Here is a 23,618-nt window from a genome sequence, read left to right as displayed (position 1 = left end):
AATACATAATTTTATAAAAATAAAGAAAAAGACTCAGATAATACTGTGTTAGGAAAGCCAGGGAAGAGAAAATGTGTATGTGTGTACGTGTGTGTGTCTGTGTCTGTGTCTGTGTCTATATGTAAAGCAGTTTTATAGGAATCTAACATTGATTTTGAATTTTAATGTAGAGATGACTTCAATGGTTTATTGAGAAGTAATGTTTAAGTAATACATAGAAATTAAGTCTACTAAATAAGGTGTGGTTCTACTGTTCTGAATGCTGGGCTCTGAGCCAAAAATGCCTTCATTTTGATCCTGTTGCAACAAACTTACCCCAAACCATTTAACCTCTCTGCCTCAATTTCCCCACCTACAAAAATAGGGATAATGATATTGACCTACATTTGTAAGGGTGTTGTAAGGATTAATTAATGCTGTTTAATGCTTTGAAGATGAAAAGTGTTGAACATTATTAGTGGGTATTACATAACTAATTATATGTAATATAAAATTTATCCTTTAATTTTATTCAAAGAGTTATCAAATAAATGTTCTAGCTCCTCTAGTGACATTTACTCTTTATATGATCATTAAGTAATTTTAAGTATACCTATATCTTTTCTATAAGTGTTATAGCACAAAAAGTTCTAGATGGGTTCAGAAACCTAGAAAACATTTTCAACTTAAATGATAAGTGTAAATATTCAGGACATGTACCTGATATTAAGTAAATGCCAAAGCTAATATCTTTGATAATGAAATTTTAGATTTAACACATAAAACTACAGAATTAAATGATACAAGCAAAGTCCAAAAGCACGAAGCATTATGGTAAAAACTCTCTCATATCCCTATTTTTAACACTGGTTCAGAATGTAAATTGAATGAACAATTTTTTAAATCTATCAGACCTTCTTTCTGGGCTTTTGTGTCTTCTTGATTTTCAAAATTACAGTATCAAAGTATCTTACTATTTTAAAAATGCAAATAATGTATAAGGAAGCATTTTATGTAAAAGTGAACCAGTCCCTTTCCCTACTCTAAAAGGAGCCACTGCACAGTATGGCACATGGCCTTTCGGATTTCTTCAATATATTTAACAAACTGTCCACACCCAGGTTGAATTGTTTTGTATTTCTGTAAAGACAGAATTTTACTACACATACAACTTCCTTTTTTCACTAAACAACACAGCATAGATATTCTCTCTGATAGCATATACAGATATACCTCACTAACAGCTGCAAGATGTTCCACAGAGAGGCTGGCACTGTGGTGCAGTGGATTAGACTGCCATCTTCAGCAGCAGAATCCCATATGGTCACCAGTTCGAATCCTGGCTGCTCCACTTCTGATCCAGCTCTCTGCTAATGGCCTGAGAAGGCAGTGGAAGATGTCCCAAGTTCTTGGGCCCCTGCAAGCATGTAGGAGATTCGTTAGAAGCTCCTGCCTTCTGGCTTCAGTCTGGCCCACCCTCAGCCATTGCAGCCATTTGTGAAGTGAACCAATGGATTGAAGATCTCTCTTTTCTCTCTCACTCTAACTTTATCTTTCAAATAATAGTAAAGATGCTCCACAGAATATATCATAACTGACTTAGCCATTCCCTTAATAAACAATCTATTTCTAATTTTGCCTTGCAAACAATAGTACCTGAAAATATACATACATACACTTAATGTTTTGACAAACACTGCCAAAGTAACCTCAGAAATTTTTGTGCCAATTTACATTTCTACCCAGAATATGCACTTTTTCCTAGAACCTCAAAGACAGCACATAACATTAATAAAGTTTTAAATTGTTGCCAGTCTGGTAGGTGAAAAACAGATTCCTGTAATTTTAAGATTTATTTTTTCATTCATTAATGAGATCAAATATTTTTCATGTATTTTTAAACAACTGTTTTTCCTCTATAAATTACCCATTTCTACCTTTTGCCCACCTTTCTATTAAATTCTTTATCCCTCTGTGCATTGACATTCTTTGCTATATATATGACATATTTAGCCATTTAATATTTTTCATCAACTTTTATATGTGAAGAAATTGAGAGAATATAGAATAGACATTTTTTACAAATTGGGTATAACATAACAGAAAGCTCTTTGAACTCAGATCAGTTCGTGTTGTATAAAAATGCCAAAGAGATCTAGGCCCATGGCCAGAGGGTGGTTCACCACAGATGTTAACAATTGGTCAGCAGTTATTTTTCGATAAGGCAAAAGGTAACACTTCTATACTGCAAGAGAACCTGTGTATCATTCTTACTAAAAGAAGTTGGAAGAAAGTCTGTACCTAGAGAGAAAAACTGGAATCCTTTCACTTTTCTGAAACAAGCTATGGCAAAAGCAGCCTGTTATACCTAAAATTTGGAAAATATTTCTCTAGGGCATTGTTCAAACTGTTTAATTTACTTAGTTAAATAGATCTTGTCAATTTAACATTTTCCACATTGTAAGCAGTTTTGACATTTAGACAATTTATCAATGGCTTCTTCATTGTGGCCTACTTCCTCCTCTTCTTTCTACTCATTACACACAACAAATTAAATTTCACTAATATTTAAAGATCTGTGCTGACCTTTGCATAGCCATTTTCTAGGTTCCTATTAATACAAACATCTTGTTTGCTGATGCCCATTTTAAATATTTTCCTGCACACAATTTTCCATTATTCCAAAGAGACGTCTATGTAGCTGAAGCTCATTTTTTCCATTATCTTGCAAAATAACTGGAATAACATATTAGGCATTTTAAGAGGGGAAAAGGTATTCTTACATAAGCAAATAATAATAACAGTAAAAAATAATAATCTTCTCTCACCACTACCCCCAACCTTACTCAACTTCAAAAGTAAGTACCCACCTTACTCAACTTCAAAAATATAGACTTAATTGTTTTTAAGATGTACCACCATTCCAGCAATAAAAAGATAACAAAAATACAAATGTTGGCAATATGATAATGATAATTAATTCTAGATTATAAGTCTATAAATATAATTTTATGTTACATTTAGGATAAAAATTACTTTGAAGGGAAAATAAATTGAACTTCATAAATAATTCCTTAACAGCCGAGTTAAATAAAGAGAACACTTAAATGCTCTTATCTAAACCACTGCTTAAATACCAAAATAATTTGTCAATTTAGAGTTACTGTTTTAAAAAGCATATAAATCAAAGACTGTTGTGAAGTGAGCAAGAATGAAAGAAAAGATAGAAATCTCTTCTCTACAAATAGGAAAGACAGTGAAAATTTTGAAGTGGCCTGCAGCTATACCACCTCAATCTTGTCAGATTTCACTTGTCAACACTGATGACAGATTGCCAACCGTTCCTCTAAAAAACAAATCCAGTAACTGTTGAAAGAAAGGACTTCAATTAAAAAGTAGACTATTTCATGGAACTTCATAGTTGTATATTTTAAAATCTTTCTTTTTCAAAAGAGACTTGTAAAATGTTTTTCTATGGCTACTATCAAAACTTGCAAGTTAAAGAAGTCTCCTTACACAAAACAGTGAAAAGTGGAAACATTTTTAAATATATGCTAAATGCATTTTATATTCATTATTTCATTTACTATCCACAGGAACCAAATTAAAGTATGTAAATTTGTATGTGTGTGCAAACACACACACACACACACACACTTTTCTACACAGGGAACAGCAGTTTTTCCAAGAAGCCTGCTCATGTGCCTCCTCTCCTACAAAATCAACTCTGACTGGCCCTAATCCCCTCAATTTAATGGTCTAGGGAGGGAAAGCAATTAGCACAAGTTCAATCAGCTTGGGACAGGAACAGTTGGGTCTAGAATTCCTGTCTACAGACTACCTATGTCAGACTGCTTCTAGTCTACCTCCCCTCTGCTCAAGATGTCCTAAATGGAGTCTTCTGATACCTGAGCCCAGTGTCAGGTTAGATTTGTATAATTAACCCGTGGCAAAAGATACCAATGAAACCCATTTTCTGGCCAATTTTCTTTTGCTTAGATAGCTCTTGGAGAAAGTTACTTGAATGCCTATTTAAGGACTGTTTGATTATTATATCAATAGTTTATAAGTAAATTGATGTGCCTAAAATATCTGATTAAAACTGGTATTTCTAGGCACTAAATATTGTTCCCACTATATGTTTAGCAGACTTCATAGATATAAAAATAAGCTCCAATATGATTTATTAAGTTATCAATATCTTCCTTTTAAGTTATTGTATTAGATGAGAGAAGCTTTATTTCTATTTTGACTACTCTTATTTGGTAGCAGATCCAATGAAGTCCTCTGCCTTCCCTTCACCTCAGTCTCTATGACAAGTTCTTAATGGAATGTAAACAAGCACAAATGCTCACAATTTATACAAATTCTATTGTGAATCTTTTATTATTGTGATTGCATCTTCCATCATATTCTTTCTTCTCAGGTTGGTTATTTTAACCTTTAGTAATGCTTTGTTACAGGGTTCTTTCCCTTTAGTATTTTGTTTCAAGGATGAATGAAGAACCAAAGTAGATAATTTAGGAAAGAACAGCCTTTTCTTACTGAAATGAAGGCATGTGAATAACCACCAAAGTCCCCTGAGAAGAGATTAATTTCACCTCAATATATTTAACACAGGTATACAGAACCACGGCTTTAAACGTTAAAAATTACCTAATGCAGTAGGAAATTATTGTCTGATATTTGTAAACCAGTAGACTAAAATAAGGAAAATCTTGGATTATGATGCTTTGCCCTAAAGCCCAAAAAATTGTAAATTAGTAATAAAAAAGAGTTTCCTATAGTTTTAAAATTGTACCTAAATTATTGAGGCATGAATGGGAAAATGCATTTGAAAATCTTTGACAAATGGTAATTGTTCAATAAATATGTTTCTTTTTCATGAGCACCAAATGGTCATAAAATGAGTCTAATTTCTATAATACTTAAAATATTTTCTAATTATTTTGAAGTTTTATGGGACATCATTTTCTAATTATTTTTAGTTTGGTTCATATTAAGAAGTGTCCACTCAACCACTGAGTCAGGTATCATGGCAGGCATCAGGGACCTGAAATGGGGGAAAAAAAAAAAAAAGTCCTTGTCCTTGAGAGGGTGAAAACAGTGACATCAGAGTATGACAAATAAAACAGAACTATGTCCAGGAAGAAAGTACAAAGAATAAAGTTATTTTTTCTAGCACTTGACAATCTCAATCAGAAAAAAAAGAAATCATATGTAACAATGCATGGATTTCGAGGTTATTTGTGTCAAAACAAATTTTTTAATTCCATTTTTCACAAATCTTTTGAAGTATTCTCATGCATTTTCAGAACCTGAAACTTCTTCAAAGAGAATGAAACATATGACCAACATGCATCTACTTTATTTCCCCAATTCTAAGATCAATATTATTCACACTTGATGGTTTCCAAAATTTTACTTACCTTATAATCAGAGGGTATGTTTAATAGTATCGACATTTTTCAAAAGAACTTGATGTTAAATCAACAGTACCTTATAACCAACGGTAAATTAGATGTGAGGAAACATGGTATATGTCAATGCTAAAGACTTACTGTGGTAACAAGAGCAGCTAGCTACAAGTGACTTGACAACTTACTTAAAACCCTGCATAGAGAACCATCCCAGCAGGGGACTGAACACATGCAGTTACTTTTAGTCCCTTCCAAACTCCCACCAAAATGACAATAAAGCCATTAAAAAATCAAACTTATAAAGCAAAGAGGCAAAATAGATTCATCAAAATGTTGGAGGGTAAAAAGCAGATAGGCAAGAGGCAACTGAGAACAGATTCAAGAAAGCAGAAAGCCAAGCACTTATGTGAGGTGGATGGTTAAGGACCAAAAAGCACATGCATTGGAACTCTAGATAGGCTCAGAACCTGGAAGAACCAAGTATTTCTGAAAGAATGGCTGTGCTGGGGGCTGGAGGCTGGCACTGTGGTGTAGTGGGTTAAGCCACTGCCTACGACGCCAGCTTCCCATAAGGACACTTGTTCATGTCCTAGCTGTACCACTTCTGATCTGACTCCTTGTTAATGCATCTGGGAAAACAGCAGAGGTGGCTTAAGTTCTTCAGACCCTGCCACTCAAGAAAAAGACCCAGAAGAAGCTGCTGGCTTCTTCTAGCCAAGTCATTTGGAGAGTAAACCAGAAGATGGACGACCTCCCTCTCTGCTTTTCAAATAAATAAATAAATCTTTTAAAAGGAAGAATGGCTGTGCTTATATGTGAAAGCAAAAAATCTGTCTGAAAGTCTATGTAAATAATCTCTAGAATTCTAGGCATTCATTGCTCCCAGCACCATCAGGTAATGATCATCTCTCTCCACCATAAATGTAAACTTAGTAAGTTCTATCAGAGTAATTTTTCTAATAAAAAATTTTTATTTATTTATTTGAGAAGCAAAAATCTGCAGGTTTACTCTTCAAATGACTGAAAATAGCTGGGGATACACCCAAGTCTCTCATGTTGGTCAAAGGAACCCAGTTACACTTGTGCCATCATTGCTGCCACCCAGGGTCTGCATTGGTAGAAGCTGGAGTCAGAAGCAGGAGTTGGGGGTGGGAGGAATGCTGCATTGTGGCGCAGCAGGTTAAGCTGCTGCCTGCAATCCTGGAATCCTATGTGGTGCCAGTTCATATCCCAACTGTCCCACTTTCAATACAGCTCCCTGCTAATGTGCCTGGAAAAGTAGAGGAAGATGGCCCAAGGGCTACTTCAATGCTAACGGCTTTGGCCTGGCCCTGCTCCAGCTATTGGCAGCCATTTGGGGAGTGAACCAGTGAAAGGAAAATCTCTCTCGTGTGTGCTCTCGCTCTCTCTCTCTAACTCTGCCTTTCGAACAACGAAAAAAAAAATCTTTAAAAAAAAAAAAGCAGCAGCAGCAAGAGTCAGGAACTGAACCCAGGCCTTCTGATGTGGGACATGGGCATTTTAACTACTAGGCTATATGCTTGCTCTTAGACCAATTTCTAAAAAAATAAAATTACTGAGGGTGGAAGAGCTATAAGGAAAAGAAAGAGAAAACAAATTCATGGAACTAAAAACAAGAGAGCCAAAATTTAAAAAATCCAAAATAAGATATAGAAATATTATTGATAAAGTCTCCTAGAAGGAAAAAAGGAACACACACTGTATATCCAATAATAACTTTGATGTCACCCAACAGCCCATGTATCAGAACCTTGATACTCAAATGTCTCCAAGTCCAGGTAGAAAGAAACTACTGCACACCCAGCTACTCGCAGTTTTAGCCGAGAGGGAATTCTATAGTCACACACTAATTTCTACCTCAGCCGGGGGAGCTGACTGGGGATAGTGCAACTGCCAGGACTGGAAGAGGAAAACTGCCTTGCTTCCTTCCCCTGGTCCCACCTCCTGCAGAGCGCCATACTCAGCAGTAAAAAGTTGGGCAGTGCGCCTCTACCAGCACCAGAATCAGTTAGGAGACACCATTTTCTTAGAAGTGGGAGGAGTCTGCAGCAACCCCTATCACTGCTGATACTGCCTGATGGAGAACTTGAGGACCACATCGATTGGAGTGCCCATCTAACCCTGTGAAGGGTGAGCACACTGCCTGCTTCCCATGCTACCCACAAAGGCTCCCAGCAACTAGCAGGCAGGAAGATTCATCTTAATTAGCTCAGAACAGGCTGCCATGGCTCGCGTGCATACGGAACTAGGGGACTTTATCTGAATGATAAGTCTGTGGTACCGACTGACTTTAAGTCTGTCCTGGAGGCTTGCTTGATAGAGCGTAGGGCTCCTACTTAAGCCTGTGAGGCAATTCCCTTCCCTCACTGTATCCCAGGCATCCATATTCAAACTTCCAAGGCAGAACACTGACAGGCAGTTGGCTCTTGCAATAAGTTAGCTCTCTCCATGAATGAAGCAGGCTCATGAGGCTGAGAGTAGATTCCCTGCTCCCTGTGACTGTGGGAGCCCTGCGTACTATGACTATAGGAATTCTATGACTGCACAATAGAGTGTGGGGCATAGCTGGGTTTCTGAGCAATCACTGAGTCTGGCTTCAGAGGCTGGGAATTCCCTGCGTGCATGGCATGGGTCAGTGCCGAGGGTTCTCTGCTCACACTGAGGATCAGACAGATCCTTTGTGCAGTTCATGTGCCTGAGTGGGTGAGGTGTGTAGCTACTGTGAGCTCACCATAGGCATTGATGATCTTGACAAGAAGGAGGTGAGGCAGTGATCACACCAATGTGATCATACCCTCCCCACTGCTGACAACAGAGATCATCTACCATGCCCAACCTGGACACTTGCACCATGCCCAAGCACTCACTAACCAGAGCTCTCTGGCCCCAAGCACCACATGCCTCTAAGGAGCAGACACTCCCACTAAGCCACAGAGGCATATTTCAAAGACAAAAGCCATAAGAGGAGAAAACTAACAAGTGGTTCAACAAACACCTAAAAATAGACATAGAAATATGAAAAACAGGAACAAGGAAGAAAATATGACTCCCACAGAGAAACACAACACTTCAATATTAGAAACTGAAGACAAAGAGATTGATAAAATGCCCAAAAAGGAATTGAAAAGAAGGATCATAAGATTACTGAAAAACAGTAATGCAAATTCATGAGTTAAAGAAATTCATACACAACAAGGAAGAAAAATTTTGCCAGAAGATACAGATGTTGAAGTGAAATCAAAATGAAGCATTAGAAATAAAGAATCCAATATGTCAAATAACACAGTGGAAAGCCTTAATAACAGATTTGGTGAAGAAGAAGAAAGAATATACAAGCTGGAAGAAAAATCTTTGGAAACAGTAAAAAAAAAGAAGAAAATATCAGAAAAACTGAAAATAGTTCTCAAGATTTATGGGATACTATCAAATGACCAAACATATGGGTCTTAGGAGTTACTGAAGGTGTAAAGAGAAAATGGATTAGAAGGCCTATTCAGTGGAATAATAGCAGAAAACTTCCATAATTTGAAAAAGAAAGGCATATCCAAGTACAGAAAGGACAAACAACTCTTAATAGACATGACCAGAAGAGATCTTCACCCTGACACATTATACTCATAGTTTCAACAGTAAAGCACAAAGAAAAGATTAGAGGGGCTGGAGCTGTGGCGCAGCAGGTTAATGCCCTGGCCTGAAGTGCCGGCATCCCATATGGGCAACGGTTCTAGTGCCGGCTGCTCCTCTTCCAATCCAGCTCTCTGCTATGGCCTGGGAAAGCAGTAGAAGATGGCCAAGTCCTAGGTCCCCTGCACCCACGTGGGAGACCCAGAAGCAGCTCTAGGCTCCTGGCTTCAGATCAGCACAGCTCCAGCCATTGCAGTCATCTGGGAAGTGAACCAGCGGATGGAAGACCTCTCTCTCTCTGTCTCTACCTCTCTCTGTAACTCTGCCTTTCAAATAAATTAAAAAAAAATCTTAAAAAAATTGTAAAATGTACATGACAGAAATGCCAGTTAACCTTCAGATATCTATTAGCCTCAAAGCTGATTTCTTATCAGAAACGCTACAATTAGAAGAGAATGCAGATGTAGCCTACGTCCTAAAAGAAAAAAAAAACTGTCAACCAGAATATTTACCCTGCAAAGCTCTCATTTATGAATGAAGATGAAATAAAGACCTTCCAAGACAGAAACTGAAAGAATTCATCACTACTCGTCCAGCCTTAAACATGATACTTAAAAGTAAAAAGGAAATCCAAAGGAAACAATAGGAATATTTATAGAAAATGGTAGGACCAAGTCATTACTTATCACTAATAACCTTGAATGTAAATAGCATAAACTATTAAATTTAAAGATATGGACTGGGGCCAGTGCTGTGGCACAGCAGGTTAAATCTCCACCTGTGGCAACAGCATCGCACATGGGCACAAGCTCCAGTCCCGACAGTTCCTCTTCTGATCCAGCTCTCTGATATGGCCTGTAAAAGCAGTAAAGGCTGGCCCAGGCACTCAGGCCCCTGCACCCATGAGGGAGACCCAGAAGAAGCTCCTGGCCTCTGGCTTGGGATCAGCGCAGCTTCAGCTGTTGCGGTCATTTGGAGAGTGCACAAGCAAATGGAAGAACTTTCTCTCTGTCTCTCCTTCTCACTGTCTGTAACTCTACTTCTCAAATAAATAAGTAAAATATTTAAAAAAAAGAATTAGAAGATATGGACTGACTGAATGGATTAAAAAACAAAACCCATCTATTTGCTGCTTGCAAGAAACACACCTGACCAATAAGAGATACGTAGATAGAAAGCAAAAGGATGGGAAAAGATATCCCATACTAATGGAAAGCAAAAAACAGCCGGGGTGACCATCCCAATATCAGACAAAATAGACTTTAATATTAAAAACTGTTAAAAGAGACAAAGCAGGACATTATACAATGATGAAGGGATCAATTCAACAGAAAGATGACTATAGCAAATGCACCCAATGCCAGGGTGCCTGGCTATTTAAAACAAATGTTAATACATACAAAGGGAGACACAGATTCCAATACAATCATAATGGGTGACACCAACACCTTACTTTCATCAATGGACAAATCACCTAGACAAAATATCAACAAAAACACAAAAGAACTAACCTACACGATGGACAAATGGTCCTAGTTGATGTCTACAAAACATTTCATCTCATAGCTGTAGCATACATATTCTTCTTCTTTTTTTTAAGTTTTAGTTATTTTGAAAGTTTCAGTATGCTAATCCTCCACCTGCAGTGATGGCAACCCGGGTTCTAGTCCCGGTTGGGGCGCCGGTTCTGTCCCAGTTGCTCCTCTTCCAGTCCAGCTCTCTGCTGTGGCCCAGGAGCGCAGTGGAGGATGGCCCAGGTGCTTGGGACCTGCACCCGCATGGGAGACCAGGAGGAAGCACCTGGCTCGAGGCTTCAGATCAGCGCAGCGCGCCGGCCGTAGCAGCCATTTGGGGGGTGAACCAATAGAGGGGAGAATGAGAGAGAGAGAGAGAGAGAGAGAGAGAGAAACAGATCTTCCATTCGCTGGTTCACTCCCCAGATAGAGAGCTGCACTGATAGGAAGCCAGGAGCTTCTTCCGGGTCTCCCACATGGGTGCAGGGGCCCAAGGACTTGGGCCATCTTCTAATGCTCTCCCAGGCCATAGCAGAGAGCTAGATCGGAAGTGGAGCAGCCAGGACCTGAACCAGCGCCGATATGGGATACCAGCACTGCAGGCAGCAGCTATACCCGCCACACCACAGCACCAGCCCCAGAATACACATTCTTTTCATGAATTCATGAAACTTTCTCTCTAGCATAGACTATATGCTGGGCCAAAAAACAAGTCTCAACAAATTCAAAAAACTAAAATCATACCATGTATCTTTCCTGACCACAATGAAATAAAGCTGGAAATTAACAACTTATGAAACTCTAGAAAATATGCAAACACATGGAGACTGAACAACATGCTCTTGAATGAATAGCAGTCACAGAGGAAATCAGAAAGGAAATAAAAAAATTCCTAGAAAAGTACATGACAACATATCAAAAATTACGATACATCTAAGAGTCAAAGGGATCATATAAACAAGTCTAGTGTCTGCAAATACGAACTGATAGAATGAAAAAGGGAGAGAACAATTCAACATGGGAAGCAGGATACACAGCAGACTCATAGAATGACAAATACCCTAAACAGCACTCTGGCCTCAGAATCAGCCCTTAAGGCATGCGGATCTGGCTAAAGAGCCCATGAGAGTATTTTAGGCATGGAAAGCCAAGACACTCTGGCAAAAAAAAGACCTAAATGAAAGATCTCTGCGAGTGAGGTCCCAGTACAAAGAACAGGCCATCAAGGAAGGAGGTACCTTTCTCTGAAGGGAGGAGAGACCTTCCACTTTGACTGTGACCTTGTCTAAATAAGATCAAAGTCGGTGAACTCAAAAGGCTCCCATAGCCTTGGCAACTCATGACTAGAGCCTAGGGAGATTACTGATGCCATAAACAAGAGTGTCAAATTGTTAAGTCAACAACAGGAGTCACAGTCTACTTACTCCTCATGTAGGATCTCTGTCCTTAATGTGCTGTTCAATGTGAATTAATGCTATGACTAGTGCTGAAACTGTATTTTGCACTTTGTGTTCTGTGTGGGTACGAACTGATGAAATCTTTACTTAATATGTGCTGGATTGATCTTCTGTATATAAAGATGGTTGAGAATGAATCTTGATGTGAATGGAATGGAAGAGGGAGCGGGAGATGGGAAGGTTGCACATGGGAGGTAAGTTATGGGGGGAAAAAGCCATTGTAATCCATAAACTGTACTTTGGAAATTTATATTTACTAAATAAAAGTTTTTAAAAAATTACTATACAGGGCTGGCGCCACGGCTCAATAGGCTAATCCTCCACCTAGCGGCGCCGGCACACTGCGTTCTAGTCCCGGTCGGGGCGCCGGATTCTTTCACGGCTGCCCCTCTTCCAGGCCAGCTCTCTGCTGTGGCCTGGGAAGGCAGTGGAGGATGGCCCAAGTGCTTGGGCCCTGCACCCCATGGGAGACCAGGAGAAGCACCTGGCTCCTGCCTTCGGATCAGCGCAGTGCGCCAGCCGCAGCGTGCCAGCCGTGGCGGCCATTGGAGGGTGAACCAACGGCAAAAAGGAAGACCTTTCTCTCTGTCTCTCTCTCTCACTATCCACCCTGCCTGTCAAAAAAAAAAAAAAAAATACTATACAGCAAAGCACTGTTAAGATGGAAGTTTATAGCAATTAATGCCTATATCAAAAAATCGGAAAAGCATCAATAAATGATCTTACAATGTATCTCAAGTACCTAGAAAAAAGGAATACACCAAACCATAAACTGGTAGTAGGAAATAAATAATTAAAATTAGAGAAGAAATAAAAAATTGAAACCAAAATTTAAAAAAGATGCAAAAGATTAGTGAAATGAAGAGCTGGTTTTTTGTAAACATAAACGAAATAGACACACCACTGGCCCAACTAACCAAAATAAAAGCTGAGGGGTGGGGAGGGGGAAGACCCAAATTAATAAAATCAGAGATAAAAAGATTTTACAATAAATATCTCAGATATAAAAACAATCATCAGGAATTATTACAAACAGCTATATGCCAACAACTTTGAAAATCTAGAAGAAATGGATCAATTTCTGAACACACACAATCTAACAAAATTGAGTCATGAAGACATAGAAAACTTAAATGGGCCATTAATCAAAAACAAACAAAAGCCCAGGACCAGATGGCTTCACTGCTTAATTCTACAAACCTTTAAAGACGAACTAATTACAATTCTTCTCAGACTATTCAAAACAATTGAAATGCAGGGAATCCTCTCAAATTCCTTCTATGAGGCCAGTATCACCTTAATTCCAAAATAAGAAAAAGATACAAGAGAGAAAACGAAAAACCAATATCACTAATAAACATAGATGCAAAAATCTTTAACAAAATACTAGCTAACTGAATCCACCGACACATCAGAAAGATAATTCAACTAGACAAAGCAGGATTTATCCCTAATATACAAGGATGGCTCATCATATGCAAATCAATAAATGTGATACATCACCTTAACAAACTGAATAATAAGAACTATATGATGGGGCCGGTGCTGTGGTGTAGCAGGTTAACGCCCTGGCCTGAAGTGCCGGCATCCCATATGGGCGCCAGTTCTAGTCCAGGCTGCTCCTCTTCCGATCCAGCTCTCTGCTGTGGCAGTGGAGCTGCCTTGGGCCCCTGTACCCGCGTGGGAGACCTGGAAGAGGCTCCTGGCTCCTGGCTTCGGACTGCCGCAGCTCCGGCCGTTGCGGCCATCTGGGGAGTAGGCCATCGGACGGAGGACCTCTCTCTCTCTGCCTCTCCTCTCTCTGTGTAACTCTGACTTTCAAATAAATAAATAAATCTTTTTAAAATAAGAACTATATGATTATTTCAACACATGCAGAGAAAGTATATGATAAAATATAACATCCTTTCATGATAAAAACCTTCAGCAAACTGGGTACAGAAGGAACATACTTCAACACAATCAAAGCAATATATGACAAATTCACAGCCAGCATCATTTTGAATGAGCAAAAACTGGAAGGATTACCATTAAGATCTGGAACCAGACAAGGATGCCTACTTTCAGCATTGCTATTCCCTAGAGTCCTGGAAGTTTAGGCCAGAGCCATTAGGCAAGAAAAAGAAATCAAATGGTTACAAACTGGAAAGGAGGAAGTCAAATGATCCCTATTTGAACTCGTAACTAGAACTCGTAAGAGAATTTGATAAAGTATCAGGATATAGAATCAGCACACAAAAGTCAACAGCCTTTGTATACAAAGACAATGGCTGAGAAAGATCAGTCCCATTCACAACAGCTAAAAAAAATTATTACCTTGCAATAAATTTAAGGAGATAAAAGGTCTCCACAATGAAAATTAAAATATATTAAAGAAAGAAATAGATGAAGACAAAAAATTGTCAAATTTTCCAATGTTCATAGATTAGAAGAACGAATATCGTCAAAATGATCAAGTACCAAAAGCAACTTACAGATCCAATGTGATCTCAATCAAAATACCAAGGAAATTCTCAAATCTAGTAAAAATGATGTTACAATAGATATGGAAACATAAGAGACCCCAAATAGCTTAAGCAATTGTGGGGAGCAATCCGGACTAGACTAAGTTACTGGAATTAAGACTTATTCTATGCATCTGCTCTCCCACAATATGGCGCTGGGAGAGAAGTAAACAGCTTCCGCACAGCTGCCTCCAGTTCAACCAATTAACTGTAGGACTTGCTCCTGATTGGAGAGCAGCGTACTCGGCGTGTGGGCAGCCGAGTTGGGATTGGCAGAGAAGGACTATAAAGGAGGAGAGAAACGGCATGCACCGGGTAACATCTATGGGGAACATCTAGCTGAAGGAACACCCGTGCAGCCCCCGAGAAAGCCGGCCGGCGGTGTGCCGCTCCCCTGCGGAAGTGGGGAATGCGGCCAGGGGGAACTGCCCTTCCACGGAGGTGGAAGGGATAGTAGCCAACCCGGGAAGAACCAGCAGCAAACCCGGGGAGGGCCGAGCAGACGAAAGAACAGCGCAGGGTCTAGTGTCGTTCCCCCACGAAGACGGGGAGCGACAGCAATCTTAAACAACAAAAACAAAGCTGAAGGCATCACAATACCAGATTTCAAAACACACCACATGGCAGTCTGGTACTGGCACAAAAATAGACATATAGACCAATGGAACAGAATAGGATTCCCAGAAATAAATCCATACATCTACAACCAACTAATACTTGACAAATAAGCTGAAATCAATCCATGGAAAAAGGAAAGTCTCTTCAACAAAAAGTGTTGGAAAATTTCATCTCTGCATGTAGAAATATGAAAAAAGACCCCTACCTTACACCTTATATAAAAATCAACTCAAAATGGATCAAGGATCTAAATCTACAACCTGATACCATCAAATTACCAAAGGACATTAGGGAAATTCTGCAAGACAATGGCATCATGAAAGACTTCTTGGAAAAGTACCCAGACACCCAGGCAATAAGGGCAAAAATAGTCAATGGGATTACATCAAGCTGAGAAGCTTCTTCACTGCAAAGGAAACACTTAACAAAGTAAAGATGCAACCAACAGAATAGGAGACAATATTTGCAAACTATGCAACTGATAAAGGATTTATATCCAGAATGTATAAAGAGGTCAAGATACTCAACAACAAAACAAACAATTCAGTTAAGAAATCGACAAAGGACAAGAACAGGCATTTTTCATAGGATAAAATTCAAATGACCAACAGACTCATGGAAAGATGCTCAGGATCAGTAGCCACTAGGGAAATGCAAATCAAAACCACAATAAGGTTTCAACTCATCCCAGTTAAAATGGCTATCATCCAAAAGTTAAAAAAAAAAAAATGCTGGGGAGAATGTGGTGAAAAAGGTACCCTAATCCACTGCTGGTGGGAATGTAAACTAGTACAACCATTATGGAAGACAGTATGGAGACTGTTCAGAAATCTGAAAACAGACCTACCATATGACCCAGCCATGCAACTCCTGGGAATCTACCCAAAGGAAATAAAATCAGCCTATTTAAGAGTTGTCTACATCCCCATGTTTACTGCAGCTCAATTCAAAATAGCTAAGATATGGAATCAACCCAGAAGTCTATCAGTTGGTGACTGGATAAGAAAATGTGGTATATATAGTCCATGGAATACCACTAAGCCATTAAAAAAGAATGAAACCCTGTCTTTTGCAACAAAATGGATGCAACTGGAAATCATTATGCTTAGTGAAAAAAAGCCTGTCCACAAAAGACAAAAAAATCTTATGTTTTTTCTGATTTGTGGTAACTTACATACAGAGTACAAAAAAGGTAATATATATAAGTGAAACTGACATTTTGAGATTTGATTAATGTTTATAGCCCTGTCTATACTCTTGAGGAACAGTGGTTTTTCTACTTACTACTTGTTAAATTCTTTATTTAGTGTAGGGTTAAGCTTGTGAGAATAAAATAAACTGTAAGTATGTCATTGTAAAATTAAAAGAAGAATAAGAAAGGAAGAAGAACAGAATGGGAAAGGGATCATTATGCACTTAAATCTGTATATATTAAATATATGAAATCTGTTCACCATATATATATATATATATATATATAAATTTGTAAAGAAAAAAAACCAACAGAAAAAATACCTTATACATGTGGACTTTACTAAAAGAATTATACTTATGCAGAACTTGAGAATTAAGATATAGCAGTTTTATTTAAAAACCAAAAAAAAGCTTTGTAAATAAGAAAAGGTAAATTGGGAAGGTATTTGGCCTACCAGTTAAGATACCACTTGAGACATGTGCTTCCATATCAGAAAGCCCAGGTTTAAGTCTCCGCTCCCAATTCCAGCTTCCAGCTTCCTGCTATGTACACCTGGGAAAGAGCAAGTGATGGTTCAAATGTTTGGGTTCCAGTCACTTAAGTGGATGAACCAGACTCAGTTCCTGGCTCCCAGCCCTTGGCTTCGGCCTGACTCAACACTAGCTGTTGCAGGCAATTGAGGAGCAAGCTGGAAGATGGAAACTCTGTCTTCCTGACTCTCTGTTTCTAAAATAAATAAAAGTTATTATTTCTAAAATAAATAAATAATAATTTTTAAAGTCAACTATTAACTTCAGAGAAAACAAGTTGTAAGAAGAAAAATATAGTCATAGAATAGTACATAGTTACTTAATTTCTACTTTGAAAATTTACAGTAAGAAAAGTAAACATGCAGTACTGATTAACCAAATACTGTGGTATAAATACACTAGAGAGGAGAAAGGAAGCATGTAGGGAAGGGTATGAGGTAGAATGTTGTCAGGATTCAGATCATGATACCCCAAAGTATAGCATTCTGACATGCTGAGTACTTGGAACTAAAGAAGCCTGGAAGACCTTTCAGAAGCAAGGTCTCAGGATAAGTACCTGGCTCCTGCCATCGGATCAGCGCGGTGCGCCGGCCGCAGTGCGCCAGCCGTGGCAGCCATTGGAGGGTGAACCAACGGCAAAAGGAAGAACTTTCTCTCTGTCTCTCTCTCTCACTGTCCACTCTGCCTGTCAAAAAATTTAAAAAAAAAAAAAAAGAAGCAGCAAGGTCGCTTTGATCTTCTCTGGACTTCTCATCTCTCATCCCTATCTCTCCCTGGAAGAAAGTCAGAAAAAAATAGAACTCTTCTTTAAGTCATAAAACTAAGAAAGATCACTCTCTTGCTTTTCTCTTGAATACCCTCTTTCTAGGGGTATCCTGCCTCAGATCCTGGGCGAAGGAACACTGCACAGAGAGGCCAGTAAGATTCTAAACTGAGGGGCCAGTGCTGTGGCGTAGTGGGTAAAGCCCAGCCTGCAGTGCCGGCATCCCATATGGGTGCTGGTTCGAGTCCCAGCTGCTCCACTTCTGACCCAGCTCTCTGCTATGCCTTGGGAAAGCAGCAGCAGAAGACTGCCCAAGACCTTGGACCTCTGCATTCATGTGGGAGACCCAGAAGCTCCTGGCTCCTGGCTTAGGGTCAGCACAGCTCTGCCACTGCAGCCATTTGGAAAGTGAACCAGAGGATGGAGGTCTTCCCTGTCTCTCTCTCTCTACCTCTCCTTCTCTCTGTGTGTAACTCTGACTTTCAAATAAATAAATAAATCTTTAAAAAAAAAAAGAATTTACACCAATAGACCTTGCTGGGTTTCCTCTTTCAGTCTATTATCATTAGATCACACCCTTTTATCCAATCATATTTGTAAGGCCATCCACTCTTCACTGAAGCTATGCATAAAAAGTTTTCCCTGGATTTCTGCATCCTTGATTTCTGATAAAACTTCGACTAAATAAAGTTGTTATCCTTTTTCTTGTCAGCCTGCCTGGTTTCTGGAGTGCTATCCATGACCCTCTTAATGGTAAAGAAGGTATCACTTTTCTCCACTCTTATAGCATTAAGTTATCCTCTTCTAAAGTAAAGAAGCTAATGTCTTAAAAATATTTTAATGAATAAATAAGTGTTTGCATGGTTTTTTACAAATACAGAGGTTTAGAAAAGGCTTTGTTGTACAGCAGGTTAAGCTACCACTTAGGTCACCAACATCTCATATTGAAGTGCCTGGGGTTGAGTCCTGGCTACTCCACTTCTAATGCTACTTCCAGCTAATGTGCATTCTAGGACACAGCAGATGATGGCTCAAGTACTTGAGTCCCCTCTACCCACATGGGAGATGTGAATGGAGTTCCAGGCTCCTGGCTGTTGTGGGAATTTAAGAAGTAAACCAGCAGACAGAAGACTGATCAATCTCTCTCACTCAGCCTTTCAAATAATTTTTAAAAAGATTACTGCCAGTATTCGTATCTCTTTATCCCTGAAGCAGGAGGGTATCAACCTGTTGCATTCTAGAATCACCCAGAGAACTTTAAAATGTATATATGAAGGTAAAGACCAGAAGAAATAACTAAAGAACTGAAACTTGGTGCCTCTGGAGAGTGTGGGGCAAGATGAATGCTGTTACTAGTTATGAGCTTTGAGAACTCTGACTTTCCTCTATGTACCTATGTTATTTGGATTTAAAGAAAAAGTTCCCCATCTCCTACAATGTTCAGAACACATTTGTAGATGGAAATGGCAGCAAACACTGAGTAAATACCTCATACCAGGTGCTTTGCACTCTTCTGTGCTAAGGCCTTTAACGTTTTTGTAAACAGCCTTTATTGTCCTTCAAATTGATGGTCTGTTTAATCACACAGGATGCACTACTGATAAAACTAATCACAACATCCTGACAGGAACTTTCTATGAAAGAATATTTTCTATTAGAAAAATAACTAGAGAGTGGCAAGATGGAGGAATAGGAAGGGAGCACACTGATAGTCCGAGGAGAGACAGTTTAATAAAAGTGGAGATACTGCAAGTTCAAAGAAGAGTAGGGGAAGAAACAGCAGAAGAAACTCTTCCGGAACTAGTGATATACAGTGGACCTGCGTGGAGAGCGTGGGAGCCCACAGTTCAGGACACCAGCGGCAGACTCAACAAATCAGCGCAGGAACGCAAGCTGAGCCGAACCTCAGTAGCCCGAGACACCGGCAGGCAAGCGGAGAGAGGAGACTAGAGGGAACGACCCCGGGAGGAAAAGTTCACCAGGCTAACTAGAAGAGAGAGAGAGAGTAAAAAAAAAAAAAAGTAACCCATACGGACACGGGTTTCTCTCTCTCCGCTCACCTCTCAAAGGCGAGCAAGACAAAGAGCAGGCGCCATCTTGGACATACGTCATAAGCAGAGCGACCTCAGGTCTGCACCGGCTCTGAGCCTAGCAGAAAAACCTGACTCTGCGCGGGGCGAATTAACAGGAGATTAGGACCTAGTGAATTTGTGCTGCTACTGAACTGAGATTGAAAAAAGAGACGGTGGGGGAGAGAACTCACAGAATTCACGTGAGTACTCTCCAGAGATGCTACAATTCCGTAACTTTGGCAACCCAGTGGGAGACTGAAGGAGAATTTGAGCCCACTCTGAGGGCAGAACAGATTCCCTGTGTAGTCCTTGGGAAAGAGCTTCCGATCTCTGGCTCCTGTGGGTATATCATTTGCCTGCTAACTACCTACAATTCCACTCAGCTGTGCAGAATTAATTCCCTTTTGAATCAAAAAAAGAAAGAAAGAGAGAGAGATCTACCACGCCCAACCTGGGACTGTCACCTTTGGCACACCAAACAGAGCTCTCAGGCCACACCCATCTCAAGCCTCTAAGGCTCCATCAAAAACAGACAGTCCACTTAATCGAGAGTCATAGTATAACAACAAAAACCACCACAGTGAAGAAACCAAATATCTCCAATATGCCAAACAACAAACGCAAAAACCAAGGTAATAAGAACAAGGAAGTCACTATGACGCCCCAAATGAAAAAGACACCCCAATTCAAGATTATGAAGATGATGAGATAGAAGAAATGCAAGAAGCAGATCTCAAAAAATTGATAAAAACATTAAGAACTTCTCAAAAACAAATTCTCGAACTACAGAAATCCTTAATGGACAAGATAGAAAATCTCTCTCGTGAAAATGAAATCTTAAGGAGGAATCAAAATGAAATGCAGAAACTAGTAGAACAGGAAAGTGTGATAGTGAAGAGAAATCATAATGAAGTGAAGAATTCAACAGATCAAATGACAAACACATTAGAGAGCCTTAAAAACAGAGTCAGTGAAGCAGAAGAGAGAATATCAGACTTAGAAGACAGAGCACAGGAAAATATACAATCAAACCAAAGAAAAGAAGAGGAAATGAGAAATCTAAAAAATATTGTAGGGAATCTTAAGGATACTATTAAAAACCCAACATTCGGGTTCTAGGAGTTCCTAAAGGCATGGAGAGGGAGAAAGGATTAGAAGGCCTTTTTAATGAGATATTAGCAGAAAATTTCCCAGATTTGGAGAAGAACAGAGACATCCTAGTACAGGAAGCTCATAGAACCCCTAATAAACATGAACAAAAGAGATCCTCACCATGACACGTTGTAATTAAACTCACCACAGTGAAACATAAAGAAAAGATCCTAAAATGCGCAAGAGAGAAACGTCAGATTACTCTCAGAGGATCTCCAATCAGACTCACAGCTGACTTCTCATCAGAAACCCCACAAGCTAGGAGGGAATGGCAAGATATAGCCCAGGTACTAAGAGAGAAAAACTGCCAGCCCAGAATATTATATCCTGCTAAGCTCTCATTTGTGAATGAAGGTGAAATAAAGACTTTTCACAACAAACAGAAACTGAAAGAATTTGTCACCACTCATCCAGCCCTGCAAAAGATGCTTAAAGATGTGTTGCACACAGAAACACAGAAACACTGTCATCAATATGAAAGAAGGTAAAGGAAGGAAACCTCACAGCAAAAGATCACAGGGAATTCAAAACATATATTAGAACTTATCTCTGGCAAATGGCAGGGCAAAGTTACCACTTATCATTAGTCACATTGAACATTAATGGCCTGAACTGTCCAGTTAAAAGACACCGATTGGCTGATTGGCTTAAGGAACAAAACCCATCTATTTGCTGCTTACAAGAAACACATCTTTCCAACAAAGATGCATACAGACTGAAAGTGAAAGGCTGGAAGATATACCATGCAACAGAAATGAAAAAGGAGCGGGCGTAGCCATCTTAATATCGGACAACATAAACTTTACCACAAAAACTGTTAAGAGAGACAAAGAGGGACACTATATAATGATTAAGGGATCAATTCAACAGAAAGATGTAACTATTATCAAGGTATATGCACCTAATTACAGGGCACCAGTTTATTTAAAAGATTTGTTAATGGACTTAAAGGGAGACTTAGACCCCAATACAATAGTACTGGGGGACTTCAATACTCCACTCTCAGAAATAGACAGATCAACAGGACAGAAGATCAACAAGGAGACAGTAGATTTAAACAACACTATAGCCCAAATGGATCTAACAGATATCTACAGAACTTTCAATCCTACAGCTAAAGATTTTACATTCTTCTCAGCAGTACATGGAACCTACTCTAGGATTGACCGCATACTAGGCCATAAAGCAAGTCTCAGCAAATTCAAAAGAACTAGAATCATACGATGAAGCTTCTCAGACCATAAAGGAATGAAGTTGGAAATTAGCAACTCAGGAATCCCTAGAGCATACGGAAACACATGGAGATTGAACAACATGCTCCTGAATGAACAATGGGTCATAGAAGAAATTAAAAGAGAAATCAAAAATTTTCTGGAAGTAAATGGGGTTAACAGCACAATATACCAAAACTTATGGGACACAGCAAAAGCAGTGTTAAGAGGAAAGTTTATATCAATAGGTTCCTACATCAAGAAATTGGAAAGGCACCAAATAGTTGAGCTTTCACTGCATCTCAAGGGTCTAGAAAACCTGCAGTAAACCAGACCCAAATCTAGTAGGAGAAGAGAAATAATTAAAATCAAAGAAGAAATTAACAGAATTGAATCCAAAAAAACATTTAAAAAAAAATCAGCCAAGCGAGGAGCTGGTTTTTTGAAAAAATAAACAAAATTGACACTCCATTGGCCCAACAACTAAAAAAAGAAAAGACCCAAATCAATAAAATCAGAGATGAAAAAGGAAATGTAACAACAGACACCACAGAAATAAAAAGAATCATCAGAAACTACTACAAGGACTTGTATGCCAGCAAACAGGGAAACCTATCAGAAATGGATGGATTCCTGGACACATGCAACCTACCTAAATTGAACCAGGAAGACATATAAAACCTAAACAGAACCATAACTGAGACAGAAATTGAAACAGTAATAGAGGCCCTCCCAACAAAGAAAAGCCCAGGACCAGATGGATTCACTGCTGAATTCTACCAGACATTTAAAGAAGAACTAACTCCAATTCTTCTCAAACTATTCAGACACAATCAAAAAAGAGGGAGTCCTCCCAAATTCTTTCTGTGAAGCCAGCATCACCTTAATTCCTAAGCCGGAAAAAGATGCAGCATTGAAAGAGAATTACAGACCAATATCCCTGATGAACATTCATGCAAAAATCCTCAATAAAATTCTCGCCAATAGAATGCAACAACACATCAGAAAGATCATCCAGCCAGACCAAGTGGGATTTATCCCTGGTATGAAGGGATGGTTCAATGTGCGCAAAAGAATCAATGTGATACACCACATTAACAGACTGCAGAAGAAAAACCATATGATTCTCTCAATAGACGCCAAGAAAGCATTTGATAAAATACAACACCCGTTCATGATGAAAACTCTAAGCAAACTGGGTATGGAAGGAACATTCCTCAATACAATCAAAACAGTTTATGAAAAACCCACGGCCAACATCCTATTGAATGGGGAAAAGTTGGACGCATTTCCACTGAGATCTGGTACCAGACAGGGATGCGCACTCTCACCACTGCTATTCAATATAGTTCTGGAAGTTCTAGCCAGAGCTATTAGGCAAGAAAAAGAAATTAAAGGGATACAAATTTGGAAGGAAGAACTCAAACTATCCCTCTTGGCAGATGGTATGATTCTTTACTTAGGGGTGTGGGGAGCAACTCGGACTAGACTAAGTTACTGGAATTAAGACTTATTCTATGCATCTGCTCTCCCACAATATGGCACTGAGAAGGGAGAA

The 23,618-nt window shown here is 39.2% G+C and overlaps 1 protein-coding gene across 12 annotated transcripts in view; it reads right to left on the bottom strand.

Moving 5' to 3' along the window:
• Positions 1–23,618, bottom strand: part of WDPCP (WD repeat containing planar cell polarity effector) — a 321,214-nt gene that overhangs the window by 236,392 nt on the left and 61,204 nt on the right. For 2 of the 12 annotated variants that reach the window (XM_051842853.3, XM_070069054.2), the window contains exon 2: positions 1,213–1,396. The exons of the other annotated variants lie outside the window; for them this stretch is intronic. The gene's annotated coding sequence lies outside the window, so the exon portion shown is untranslated. The remainder of the gene's footprint in view (positions 1–1,212; positions 1,397–23,618) is intronic. 12 annotated transcript variants of the gene reach the window in all.

Source organism: Oryctolagus cuniculus, chromosome 2, assembly GCF_051225735.1.
Source record: "Oryctolagus cuniculus isolate XC-2025 breed Fujian yellow rabbit chromosome 2, ASM5122573v1, whole genome shotgun sequence".
In the NCBI taxonomy this organism is placed as follows: Eukaryota; Metazoa; Chordata; class Mammalia; order Lagomorpha; family Leporidae; genus Oryctolagus; species Oryctolagus cuniculus.
The sequence above is the reverse complement of the archived record's forward strand: the minus strand, read 5'-3'. Positions and strand labels throughout refer to the sequence as shown.